The sequence below is a fragment of the Triticum urartu genome, chromosome 2 (assembly GCF_003073215.2).
Source record: "Triticum urartu cultivar G1812 chromosome 2, Tu2.1, whole genome shotgun sequence".
NCBI lineage: Eukaryota > Viridiplantae > Streptophyta > Magnoliopsida > Poales > Poaceae > Triticum > Triticum urartu.
This window is the reverse complement of record NC_053023.1, coordinates 446494753-446506648: the sequence shown is the minus strand read 5'-3', so window position 1 is coordinate 446506648 and position 11896 is coordinate 446494753.

Genomic DNA, 11896 nt, shown 5'->3' with positions numbered 1-11896 from the left:
GCGTGGACTCTAGGAGGAACGACGCGCATCGTCGGTGTCGCTCGACGCCCTCTTCCCCAGGGCCCTCGATTCGTGCGTACAAGGGTAGTGGAAACCCAGGCGGCGGCCGCTCGTACCAGGGCCTTGACGCCTCCTGCCAAGCACCCTCATCTCGGCGGCAGGGGACTAGCCGTTTCTTCCGCGGAAGAGGGTCAGGACCTTCTCCGGGGGCCTTTCCTTTCTCTTCTGCAGAAAACCGACGGATTGGTGCCATTGGCATAAGGAGAAGCAAGGACGAGGAAGAGGAAGGAAAGGAGTAGCAGGAAGGGATAAGCTAACGAGGCTCATGCGGCCCCGTACTTATAGCCGGAGAAGGCCAACCGCTGGCCACCACGATCGCAGGTAATCATGACCCATTTCTCTGCATGCAGGGACTTGTCAAGTCGAGCGGTTGCCGAGGCGTTGTGGGGAAGCGCAGACGCCCACGTCCAATCAATCGCCACGCGGCGCCCAAGGCAGCAGGCTATTGGGGCCCGCGGCGCTTCGCGCTTGCCCCTTCGCTTCTCTGCTAAGCCAAGCCCAGGCACGCCTTGGGCCCGGGGGCTACTGTCGGCGTTCTAGGAACGGGGGTCCCCAGACATGCCTGCCTGCAGCCTGTGGCGTGGCTCGAGTGGGGGCCCAGTGCGGCCCAGCTTCATCAGCTCAAGCTCAAGACCCTCACAAGGGGCCAAGCCTTGCGGGGCGGATGGCAGGAGGCTTCCTCAGGAGCAGCCTCATCAGGCAGGCTCGCAAGGAGGCGGAGAGATCAAGGCAGGGGTGCCTCGCGAGGAGCCCATGACGCAAGCCATGACGATAGAGATTAGGCGGGCGCCAGGCGGGCGCCAGCCTGCGCAGTTTCCTTGTTTCCCCTTCGGTGCAGAGGGAGCAAGCATAGGCTAAGGCATCGGGCAAAGGTTACCATTCCGGTGCAATGAGACCAAGACCAGCAGAGCGGCAGGACGGAGGCCACCATGGAGCCCAAGACGGCGTCATCACCAGTGCTTTTGGCAGCCGAAGACCACCTTTGGTCAGGATAACTTGTACTAGATGTTCCCCTTCAAAATGGCCAATTGTTGGCGCCCTTCCCTCTTATTATTTGGGAAGAGGACCGGGGCCTCTATAAATAGGACTAGCCCCCGAAGAGAGAGGAAAAAAGAAGAGGGAAGAAAGAAGAGAGAAAGAAAGAGCAAGAAAGAGAGAAGAGAAAGAGAGAGAGAGAGATTCGGACCAAGTAGAACACACTGCACCAGCTCAAGAACACCTCTCGCGAGGCCGTTCTTCCCCCTGTATTGTTCATCATCAGCCCCTGAGGCAATCCACCACACCACACACTGGAGTAGGGTATTACACCACATCGGTGGCCCGAACCAGTATAAACCTCATGTCCTTTGTGTGCTCTTCTTTCCAGCCTAGATTTCTTGCGAGCCATAGAAGTGCGAGTCGGTAGGGGAAAGATCTCCGTGCGCACCCCAGAGTTCGAACCTTAAGTGTCTGCCGGAACCCGAAACCCGACAATAGTATTCAATGCACTTCTATGAAAGTTTTTATATTATTCCTAAAAGAAAATTTCCATGTTGTTCTAAAGGACTCTCAAAATAATATAAGTGAAGCATGAGAGATCAACTATTTCTATAAAATAAACCACCGTCGTGCTGTAAAAGATATAAGTGAAGCACTAGAGCAAAAACTATATAGCTCAAAAGATATAAGTGAAGCACATAGAGTATTCTAATAAATTTCAAATCATGTGAGTCTCTCTCAAAAGGTGTGTACAGAAAGGATGATTGTGGTAAACTAAAAAGCAAAGACTCAAATCATACAAGACGCTCCAAGCAAAACACATATCATGTGGTGAATACAAATATAGCTCCAAGTAAAGTTACTGATAGATGAAGACAAAAGAGGTGATGCCTCCCGGTGCATCCCCAAGCTTAGGATTTTTGGTGTCCTTGAATTTTACCTTGGGGTGCCATGGGCATCCCCAAGCTTAGGCTCTTGTCACTCCTTGTTCCATAATCCATCAAATCTTTACCCAAAACTTGAAAACTTCACAACACAAAACTCAAAATAGAAAATCTCGTGAGCTCCGTTAGCGAAAGAAAACAAAACACCACTTCAAGTTACTGTAATGAACTCATTCTTGATTTATATTGGTGTTAAACCTACTGTATTCCAACTTCTCTATGGTTTATAAACTCCATTACTAGCCATATATTCATCAAAATAAGCAAACAACGCAAGAAAAACAGAATCTGTCAAAAATAGAACAGTCTGTAGTAATCTGTAGCTAACGCAAACTTCTGGAACCCCAAAAATTCTAAAATAAATTTCTGGATGTGAGGAATTTATCTATTAATCATCCGCAAAAATAATTAACTAAATATCACATTCCAAATAAAAATGACAGCAATTCTCGTGAGCGCTAAAGTTTCTGTTTTTTATAGCAAGATCAAAAAGACTTTCCCCAAGTCTTCCCAACGGTTCTACTTGGCACAAACACTAATTAAACACAAAAAAACACAAACAAAACATAGGCTAGATAAATTATTTATTACTAAATAGGAGCAGAAATCAAGGGATAAAAATAAAATTGGGTTGCCTCCCAACAAGCGCTATCATTTAACGCCCCTAGCTAGGCATAAAAGCGAAGATAGATCTAGGTATTGCCATCTTTGGTAGGAAATCCATAAGTGGCTCTCATAATAGATTCATATGGTAATTTAACTTTCTTTCTAGGTAAGTGTTCCATGCCCTTCCTTAATGGAAATTGGAATTTAATATTTCCTCCCTTCATATCAATAATTGCACCAATCGTTCTAAGGAAAGGTATACCAAGAATAATAGGACATGAAGGATTGCAATCTATATCAAAAACAATGAAATCTACGGGAACATAATTACTATTTGCAACAATAAGAACCTCATTAATCCTTCCAATAGGTTTCTTAATAGCGGAATCCGCAAGATGCAAGTTTAAAGAACAATCATCAAAATCACGGAAACCTAGCAAATCACACAAAGTTTTTGGAATCGTGGAGACACTAGCACCCAAATCATAGAAAGCATAACACTAATTATCTTTAATTTTAATTTTTATTGTAGGTTCCCACTCATCATAAAGTTTTCTAGGGATAGAAACTTCCAACTCAAGTTTTTCTTCATAAGATTGCATCAAAGCATCAACGATATGTTTAGTAAAAGCTTTATTTTGACTATAAGCATGAGGAGAATTTAGCACGGATTGCAACAAGGAAATAAAATCTATCAAAGAGCAATTATCATAATTAAATTCCTTGAAATCCAATATAGTGGGTTCATTGCTATTTAAAGTTTTAACCTCTTCAATCCCACTTTTAACAATTTTTGCATCAAGATCTAAAAACTCCAAATTTTTGGGACGCCTTCTAACTAAAGTTGACTCATCTTCAGTCCCATCATTATCAAGATTCATATTGAAAAACAAAGATTTAATAGGGGACACATCAATAACTTTTAGATCTTCATCCTTATTATCATGAAAACTAGAAGAACACGCTTTCACAAAGCAATCTTTCTTAGCACGCATCCTAGCGGTTCTTTCTTTGCACTCATCAATGGAAATTCTCATGGCTTTGAGAGACTCATTGATATCATGGTTAGGTGGAATAGATCTAAGTTTCAAAGAATCAACATCAAGAGAAATTCTATCCACGTTCCTAGCCAACTCATCAATCTTAAGCAATTTTTCTTCAATCAAAGCATTGAAACTCTTTTGCGAAGTAATAAATTCTTTAATACTAGATTCAAAATCAGAGGGAATCTTATTATAATTTGCATAGGAATTGTTGTAGGAATTACCATAATTATTAGAGGAATTACTAGGAAACGGCCTAGGATTAAAATTACCTCTATACGCGTTATTATCAAAATTGTTCCTACCAACAAAATTCACATCCATAGATTCATTATTATTCTGAATCAAAGTAGACAAAGGCATATCATTAGGATCAGTAGGAGCACTCTTATTAGCAAACAATTTCATAAGTTCATCCATCTTTCCACTCAAAACATTAATCTCTTCAATTGCATGCACTTTTTTTACTAGTAGATCTTTCAGTGTGCCATTGAGAATAATTAACCATAATATTATCTAGGAGTTTGGTAGCTTCTCCTAAAGTGATTTCCATAAAAGTGCCTCCCGTGGCAAAATCTAAAAGATTTCCAGAAGCAAAATTCAATCTGACATAAAAATTCTGTATAATCATCCATAAATTCAAACCATGTGTAGGGCAATTATGTATCATTAATTTCATCCTCTCCCAAGATTGTGCAACATGTTCATGATCAAGTTGCTTAAAATTCATAATATTGTTTCTAAGAGAGATGATCTTAGCGGGAGGAAAATACTTAGAGATAAAAGCATCTTTGCACTTATTCCATGAACCAATACTATTTTTAGGCAAAGACGAAAACCAATCCTTAGCACGATCTCTAAGCGAAAACGGAAATAGCTTAAGTTTAACAATATCATTATCCACATCTTTATTCTTGAGCATATCACACAAATCAACAAAGTTGTTTAGATGGGTAGCGGCATTTTCACTAGGAAGGCCAGAGAACGGATCTTTCATGACAAGATTCAGCAAAGCAGTATTAATTTCACAAGATTCAGCATGGGTAAGAGGAGCAATAGGAGTGCTAATAAAATCATTATTGTTGGTATTGGCAAAGTCACATAATTTAGTATTATCTTGAGCCATCGTGACAAACAAGCAATCCAACACACAAGCAAACAAGAAACAAGCAAAAAGGCAAATAGAAAAAGAGAAGGGGAACAGAAAAAGAGGGCGAATAAAACAGCAAGGGTGAAGTGGGGGAGAGGAAAACGAGAGGCAAATGGAAAATAATGTAATGTGGAGGATAAGAGTTGTGATGGGTACTTGGTATGTCTTGACTTGGCGTATATCTCCCCGGCAACGGCGCCAGAAATCCTTCTTGCTACCTCTTGAGCACTGCGTTGGTTTTCCCTTGAAGAGAAAAGGGTGATGCAGTAAAGCAGCATAAGTATTTCCCTCAGTTGAGAACCAAGGTATCAATCCAGTAGGAGACCACGCGCGAGTCACCTCGTACCTACACAAACAAATAAGAACCTCGCAACCAACACGATAAAGGGGTTGTCAATCCCTTCACGGCCACTTGCAAGAGTGAGATCTGATAGAGATAATAATAATATAAATATTTTTGGTATTTTTATGTTATAGATTGAAAGTAAAGATTGCAAAATAAAATAGATTGGAAACTTGTATAATGGAAAATAGACCCGGGGGCCATAGGTTTCACTAGTGGCTTCTCTCAAGATAGCATAAGTATTACGGTGGGTGAACAAATTACTGTCGAGCAATTGATAGAAAGGCGAATAATTATGAGAATATCTAGGCATGATCATGTATATAGGCATCACGTCTGCGACAAGTAGACCGACTCCTGCCTGCATCTACTAATATTACTCCACACATCGACCGCTATCCAGCATGCATCTAGGGTATTAAGTTCATAAGAACAGAGTAACGCCTTAAGCAAGATGACATGATGTAGAGGGATAAACGCATGCAATATGATATAAACCCCATCTTTTTATCCTCGATGGCAACAATACAATACGTGTCGTTTCCCCTACTGTCACTGGGATCGAGCACCACAAGATTGAACCCAAAGCTAAGCACTTCTCCCATTGCAAGAAAGATCAATCTAGTAGGCCAAACCAAACTGATAATTCGAAGAGACTTCCAAAGATAAACCAATCACACATAAAAGAATTCAGAGAAGAATCAAATATTGTTCATAGATAATCTGGATCATAAACCCACAATTCATCGGATCTCGACAAACACACCGCAAAAGAAGATTACATCGAATAGATCTCCAAGAGAATCGAGGAGAACTTTGTATTGAGATCCAAAGAGAGAGAAGAAGCCATCTAGCTATTAGCTATGTACCCGAAGGTCTAAAGTAAACTACTCACACATCACCGAAGAGGCCATGGAGTTGATGTTGAGGCCCTCCGTGATCAATGCCCCCTCTGGCGGAGCTTCGGAAAAGGCCCCAAGATGGAACTCTCGGGTACAGAAGGTTGCGGCGGTGGAATTAGATTTTCGTGGTGCTCCCAGATGTTTTAGGGGTACATGGACTTATATAGGAGGAAGAAGTAGGTCGGTGGAGCAGCAAGGGGCCCATGAGGGCTCAATTGTTTCTTGACGCCCACTCCAAGTCTCCTGGATCACGTTTGTTGAGAAAATCACGTTCCTAAAGGTTTCATTCCGTTTGGACTTCGTTTGATATTCCTTTTCTACGAAACTCTGAAATAGGCAAAAAACAGCAATTTGGGCTGGGCCTTCGGTTAATAGGTTAGTCCCAAAAATGATATAAAATTGTAAAATAAAACCCATTAACATCCAAAATAGATAATATAATAGCATGGAGCAATAAAAAGTATAGATACGTTGTAGACGTATCAGGAGGCAACCCAATTTTATTTTTGTCATTTACTTTTTGTTCTTGTTTAGTAATAAATAATTTATCTAGCCTCTGTTATGATTGTGTTTTTATGTTTTAATTAGTGTTTGTGCCAAGTAAAGCCTTTAGGATCTTCTTGGGTGATTGTTGTTTGATCTTGCTAAAAAAACATAAAGTATGCGCTCACGAAAATAATTTTTATTTTTTACCATAGAGCGATAAAATACCAATTCCAACTGCAATAGATCAATATACAAATTATTTAGGTTGTCCTAATTTTTCAGAATTTTTGGAGTTACAGAAGTATTGGGAACCTCCAGATTGCTACAGACTGTTCTGTTTTGACAGATTATATTTTTCGTGTATTGTTTGCTTATTTTGATGAATCTATGGGTAGTATCAGGGGGTATGAAACATAGAGAAGTTGGAATACAGTAGGTTTAAGACCAATATAAATAAGTAATGAGTTAATTACAGTACATTAAAGTGGTGGTTTGTTTTCTTATACTAACGGAGCTCATGAGATTTTCTATTGAGTTTTGTGTTGTGAAGTTTTCAAGTTTTTGGGTAAAGATTTGATGGATTTTGGAACAAGGAGTGGCAAGAGCCTAAGCTTGGGGATGCCAAGGCACCCCAAGGTAAAATTAAAGGAAAACCAAAAGCCTAAGCTTGGGGATGCCTCGGAAGGCATCCCCTCTTTCGTCTTCGTCTATCGGTAACTTTACTTGAGGCTATATTTTTATTCACCACATGATGTGTGTTTTGCTTGGAGTGTCTTGTATGATTTGAGTCTTTGCTTTTTTACTTTAACACAATCACCCTTGATGTACACACCTTTTGGGAGAGACACACATGGAATTTATTAGAATACTCTATGTGCTTCAATTATATCTTTTGAGCTAGATAATTTTTCTCTAGTGCTTCGCTTATATCTTTTTAGAGCACGGTGGTGGTTTTATTTAATATAAATTGTTGATCTCTCATGCCTCACTTTTATTATTTTGAGAGTCTTTTAGAACAGCATGGTAATTTGCTTTGGTTATAAAATTAGTCCTAATATGATGGGCATCCAAGATGGGTATAATAAAAACTTTCATATAGAGTGCATTAAAAACTATGAGAAGTTTGATACATGATAATTGTTTTGAGATATAAAGATGGTGATATTAGAGTCATGCTAGTTGAGTATTTGTGAACTTGAGGAATACTTGTGTTGAGGTTTGCAAGTCCTGTAGCATGCACGTATGTTAACCGTTGTGTGACAAATTTGAAGCATGAGGTGTTCTTTCATTGCCTTCCTTATGAGTGGCGGTCGGGGACGAGCGATGGTCTTTTCCTACCAATCTATCCCCCTAGGGGCATGCACGTAGTGATTGGTTTTGATGACTTGTAGATTTTTGCAACAAGTATGTGAGTTCTTTATGACTAATGTTGAGTCCATGGATTATACGCACTCTCACCCTTCCACCATTGCTAGCCTCTCTTGTGCCGCGCAACTTCCGTCGGTACCATAAACCCATCATTTACCTTCCTCAAAACAACCACCATACCTACCTATTATGCCATTTCCATAGCCATTCCGAGATATATTGCCATGCAACTTTCCACCGTTCCGTTGATTATGACACACTTCATCATAGTCATATTGCTTTGCATGATCATGTAGCTGACATCGTATTTCTGGCATGGCCACCATTCATAATTTTTCATACATGTCACTCTTGATTCATTGCACATCACGGTACACCGCCGGAGGCATTCACATAGAGTCGTATTTTGTTCTAAGTATCGAGTTGTAATTCTTGAGTTGTAAGTAAATAAAAGTGTGATGATCTTCATTATTAGAGCATTGTCCCATGTGAGGAAAGGATGATGGATACTATGATTCCCCCACAAGTCGGGATGAGACTCCGGACGGAAAAAAGAGGCCAAAAAAAGATAAGGAGAAGGCCCAAAAAATAAGAGAAAAAGAGAGAAGTGGCAATGTTACTATCCTTTTTCCACACTTGTGCTTCAAAGTAGCACCATGATCTTCATGATAGAGAGTCTCTTATGTTGTCACTTTCATATACTAGTGGGAATTTTTCATTATAGAACTTGGCTTGTATATTCCAGTGATGGGCTTCCTCAAATTTCCCTAGGTCTTCATGAGAAAGCAAGTTGGATGCACACCCACTTAGTTACTTTTGTTGAGCTTTCATACACTTATTGCTCTAGTGCATCCGTTGCATGGAAATCCCTACTCACTCACATTGATATCTATTGATGGGCATCTCCATAGCCCATTGATACTCTTAGTTGATGTGAGACTATCTTCTTCCTTTTTGTCTTCTCCACAACCACTGTTCTATTCCACCTATAGTGCTATGTCCATGGCTCGCGCTCATATATTGCGTGAAAGTTGAAAAAGTTTGAGAATGCTAAAGTATGAAACAATTGCTTGGCTTATCATCGGGGCTGTGCATGATGGGAGCATTTTGTGTGACGAAAATGAAGCATGGCCAAATTATCTGATTTTGTAGGGATGAGCTTTCTTTGGCTATGTAATTTTGAGAAGACATAATTGCTTGGTTAGTATGCTTGAAGTATTATTATTTTTATGTCACTATTAAATTTTTGTCTTGAATCTTTCAGATCTGAACATTCATTCCACAATAAATAAAATTACATTGAAAATTATTTTAGGTAGCATTCCACATCAAAAATTCTGTTTTTATCATTTACCTACTCGAGGACGAGCAGGAATGAAGCTTGGGGATGCTTGATACGTCTCCAACATAATTATAATTTTTGATTGTTTCATGCTATTATATTATCTGTTTTGGATGTTTAATGGGCTTTAATATGCTCTTTTATATTATTTTTGGGACTAACCTATTAACCGGAGGCCCAGTGCTAGTTTCTGTTTTTTTTGCCTATTTCAGTGTTTAGTAAAAAATGAATATCAAACGGAATACAAACGGAACGAAACCTTCGCGAGGATCTTTCTTCGAACAAACGCAAACCGAGAGACTTGGATTGGAAGTCTGGAACTCCGTGAGGCGTCAGCGAGATAGGAGGGCGTGCACAGGGGGGTAGGCGCGCCCCCATCCTCGTGGGCCCCACGGAGCTCCACCGACGTACTTCTTTCGCCTATATATACTATTATTGTTGGGGAACGCAGTAATTTCAAAATTTTCCTACACACACGCAAGATCCATCTAGGTGAGGCATAGCAATGACAGGGGATAGAGTGTTGTCCACGTACGCTCGTAGACCGTAAGCAGAAGCGTTATGGCAACGTGGTTGATGTAGTCGTACGTCTTTACAATCCGACCGATCCTAGTACCGAAAGTACGGGACCTCCGCGATCTGCGCACGTTCAGCTCGGTGACGTCCCACGAACTCCCGGTCTAGCTGAGTGTCGAGGGAGAGCTTCGTCAGCACGAAGGCGTCATGACGATGACTATGAAGCTACCAGCGTAGGTCTTCGCCTAAGTACTATGACGATATGACCGAGGTGGATTATGGTGGAGGGGGGCACCGCACACGGCTAAGAGATCAATGATCAACGTGTATGTTCTAGGGTGCCCCTGCCCCCGTATATAAAGGAGCAAGGGGGAGGCCAGCCGGCCCTTGGGGCGCACCAAGAGAGGAGTCCTCCTCCTAGTAGGACTAGGACTCTGATACGTCCATTTTGCATCATGCTTTTATATCAATATTTATTGCATTATGGGCTATTATTACACATTATGTCACAATACTTATGCCTATTCTCTCTTGTTTTACAAGGTTTACATGAAGAGGGAGAATGCTGGCAGTTGGGATTCTGGGCTGGAAAAGGAGCAAATATTAGAGACCTATTCTGCACAGCTCCAAAAGTCCTGAAAGTTCATGGAAGTTATTTCTAGAATATATAAAAAATACTGGGCGAAGAAAGTTCCAGAGGGGGGCCACACCCTCCGATGCCCATCTTCTGCTATATGAGGTCTTTGGTCCAAGAAAAAAATCATAAGAAGCTTACGGGACGAAAGTCCGCCGCCACGAGGCGGAACCTTGGTGGAACCAATCTAGGGCTCCGGCGGAGCTGTTCTGCTGGGGAAACTTCCCTCCGGGAGGGGGAAATCATCACCATAGTCATCACCAACGATCCTCTCATCGAGAGGGGGGTCAATCTCCATCAACATCTTCACCAGCACCATCTCATCTCAAACCCTAGTTCATCTCTTGTATCCAATCTTTGTATCCAAACCTTAGATTGGTACCTGTGGGTTACTAGTAGTGTTGATTACTCCTTGTAGTTGATGCTAGTTGGTTTACTTGGTGGAAGATCATATGTTAAGATCCAATATGCATATTAATACCCCTCTGATTATGAACATGAATATACTTCGTGAGTCATTATGTTTGTTCCTGAGGACATGGGAGAAGTCTTTCTATTAGTAGTCATGTGAATTTGGTATTCATTCGATATTTTGATGAGATGTATGTTGTCATCCCTCTAGTGGTGTCATGTGAACGTCGACTACATGACACTTCACCATTGTTGGGCCTAGAGGGAGGCATTGGGAAGTCATAAGTAGATGATGGGTTGCTAGAGTGACAGAAGCTTAAACCCTAGTTTATGCGTTGCTTCGTAAGGGGATGATTTGGATTCATATGTTTCATGCTATGGTTAGGTTTACCTTAATACTTTTGTTGTAGTTGCGGATGCTTGCAATAGGGGTTAATCATAAGTGGGATGCTTGTCCAAGTAAGGACAGTACCCAAGCACCGGTCCACCCACATATCAAATTATCAAAGTACCGAACACGAACCATATGATCGTGATGAAAACTAGCTTGACGATAATTCCCATGTGTCCTCGGGAGCGCTTTCCTTCATATAAGAGTTTGTCCAGGCTTGTCCTTTGCTACATAAAGGATTGGGCCATCTTGCTGCACCTTATTTACTTTTATTGCTTGCTAATCGTTACAAATTATCTTATCACAAAACTATCTGTTACCGACAATTTCAGTGCTTGCAGAGAATACCTTACTGAAAACTGCTTATCATTTCCTTCTGCTCCTCGTTGGGTTCGACACTCTTACTTATCGAAAAGGCTACGATAGATCCCCTACACTTGTGGGTCATCAAGATTCTTTTCTGGCATCGTTGCCGGGGAGTGAAGCGCCATTGGTAGGTGGAATTTGGTAAGGAAATATTTATATAGTGTGCTAAAATTTACTGTCACTTGTTACTATGGAACATAATCCTTTGAGGGGTTTGTTCGGGGTATCTTCACCTCGTCCAGAACCACAATTAGTTACCCCTCAACCTACTGAACCTACTGAAAATGTTTACTTTGAAATTCCTTCGGGTATGATAGAGAAACCGCTAGCTAATCCTTTTGCAGGAGATGGAACAT